Here is a 2,881-nt window from a genome sequence, read left to right as displayed (position 1 = left end):
TGTCTTACTAGGACTTAGAAGAGTCATTAATATTTTCCTAGGACAATCGAAGTTCTTGCCATTTATCTTTACATAGTCCCAGTTAATAGAAATTTTTCTTGCTCTATGTGATAGATGTTTTTGAAAGGTTGTATTAACCAATTTTTATAAAGTGAATCCTTTTTCAAATGAACCAGAGAGGGTCTCTGTTGAATGGAACTCTTTAAAGATCTAGTAAAGCTGAGTCCTTTTGCAATTGTAAAATTTGCTCCTTCCCTTACCTGTTTCATGATTGATATTTGGAGAACATATCTAGGTCTCTTGAAAAGAGGCATACCCAACCTACTAGAGTCCAATCACATTATGGCAAGTGTGTGTGAAGACCAGAGACATTTGGGAAAGGAGCAATAATGTTGAACTCTAAGGTAAAAATCAGTGCTTCCTGGAGAACATCCTTCTTCTCACTTCACCAGCATCTGATAGTCATTGAATGTTGTCTGGTAAAAATGACCAGCAAGACAAATGATGGTATCAACAATCTAAGGAACCAGTTCATCGTCCTTAAACAGGAAACTTGAATTGCTGTGTAGGGACAAAGGGCGGAAAAGCTGCTGAAGAAGCTGTTTTCCTCTGGCTCTCCTCACTGAGGTGCTGTGGTTTTCTGCAACAAGATCAAGAAGGTTATCTATTGCACCTAGATGTTTACTGATATCGCAAAGCTAAGATTTAGTTAGCATCACTTCACACCTGATCTGTGCTTTGTAAATCTCATTGGATCCTCATATATACATTTTATTACATACAACTTTCCTAGTTAAATGTATTTTTTTTTAAGATTTTTATTGGGGAATTGGGGGGATGGGAACAGCGCTGGGGAATTGGGGGAAGGGGAACAGATAAGTTGCTGTCCTTTTGTTCTACTCATGGCAGCCCAGCGCCAGGTTGAGCTGTTGTTCAGCATCTTAGCTGTGGAGGGCAGTGTCACTGGCCCTCATATGTGAGATCCGAACCAGGGCCCTCTGGCAGCCCAAGCCAGTTCCTAACCATTGCACCACTTAGCCGGCCCTAGTTAAATGCATTTTTAAATGCAAAACAATATATCTTGGCTGGGGGTGGGGTGGGGAGGGAGGAAACAGAGCAATACAGAAATGTATAATGTGGAAAATGAAAACTTCCACAAGGCCATTCACAGAGATAAACTTGGCTGCATTGTTTTTTCTACTTAGTACTGTGTCTTGAAAATATATCCATGTCAATTCTTATTTTTTTCAACAGCAGCTTCATATCCTATTGGATGATATATCACTTTTTAATCATTTCTCCATTGATGGTTGTTCCAAATTTTGACTATTACAGCAGTGCTATAATAAATATCCTTGTACGTGTCTCTTTGTACACTTGTTGAGAATTTAATAAAAATTTCTAGAAGTGGAACTGCAAGTTCAAGAAGTATGCAGGTGTAAATATTGTAATAGTTATTGCCAAATTGCTCTCCAAAATGGTTTTTTATAGGCATATTTGGGATAAGTTCTCCTGTGTCTGGTCGACTAAGGGCTGCCATTCCTCTCTGAGCCTGAGAGTCCCCTGTTCTCTTATAATCACAATAAGATGAAACTATGGGCTTCTAGAGACAGGGTCTCACTCTCCCTTTATTTTCCTGTCAAATGCATGCCAAGTGGTATCCAGGTATTTGATGCTGGCAGATGGTCGGCAGCCTGTCTCTGAGCCTTTGTGAACACAGTACTGAGGGGAAAGCAACCCATTTGTTGCTTTCCTCAGATCAGAAGTTGTAGTCCCATGGTGTCATCCAATCACAATGCTCTCACTTCTTTGGGGGTACGGAGAGGACAGGCATTCCTAACATGTACAGAATTACAAAAAGTATGATTTCTAAACAAAGGCCCTAAAAGCCCTTTTAGGCTAGGGCTTTCCAGATGTTCAGTGACTGGATACTGCCTTCCAATTCCTGCCTCAATTACAGGGAGCCGTGCAGTGTGGTAGGATAATCAGAGCTGACAATTCAACATATACAATCAATGACAAATTATGTTTTCAAATCATTGTTAATCCAACACAGGATCACAGTAAAGAAGATTAAAAGAAGCAAAAGGAACTTGGCACACTTAAATCAGGGCTGTTTATTCAAAACATAACCTGTGGCCTTGTCTGTGTTACAGGCACTGCCTGTCCAACAGCCAGAGAGCTCAGACTGCCAAGGACGCATTCTTCTTTATTTTCTAAACAGGAAACAGAATGAACTCTGTTTTACTACCTGCTCCTGATCAGGATAATTAATCACCTTGTGCCAAGTAGGGTCCAATTAGAAGACTGTAAAGCTTTATGTAATTAATCCATTCAAATAAAATTAACCCACTGATGTGACAAATGTGTGGGCCTGGGTTTCCACATTTTGGTTGAATGAACTTAAAGCGTCAAAACTCGCAAATGAAATAATTCATACATTTTATGAAAAGTGCCCATAAATCATCCATGCAACTGAAACTGATTACCAGAAATAGCCCCAAAATAACAAGAAACCTATTTTAGAGTTTATATAGGCAATAGGGTGTACAGCCTTAAAGTCAGATTAGAACACTCTAGTGGGTAAACCGCAAATAAAGCCATGTATGCTCAGTGATTAAAGTCCTACATCATATTAGAAGGCACATTCAGGTTGTTGCACTACTTGTGAAGCTAATTTTGATCACTCAGTTAAAGTGGTGACCACTGGATCATTCCATCATAAAGGAACATTTTCTCTTTGCAATTCATAATTAATCTATGAATGGTACATTGTTGCCACGAATATTCTGTTCACTAACAATCTTTCACCTAATTATTTTAGCATCCATTGATGATCCTTGATTGAATAAATTATTACATTTGGGTTACAAATTGGTGA

This window comes from Hipposideros armiger, unplaced genomic scaffold (assembly GCF_001890085.2).
Source record: "Hipposideros armiger isolate ML-2016 unplaced genomic scaffold, ASM189008v1 scaffold_131, whole genome shotgun sequence".
Taxonomy (NCBI): Eukaryota; Metazoa; Chordata; class Mammalia; order Chiroptera; family Hipposideridae; genus Hipposideros; species Hipposideros armiger.
The sequence above is the reverse complement of the archived record's forward strand: the minus strand, read 5'-3'. Positions refer to the sequence as shown.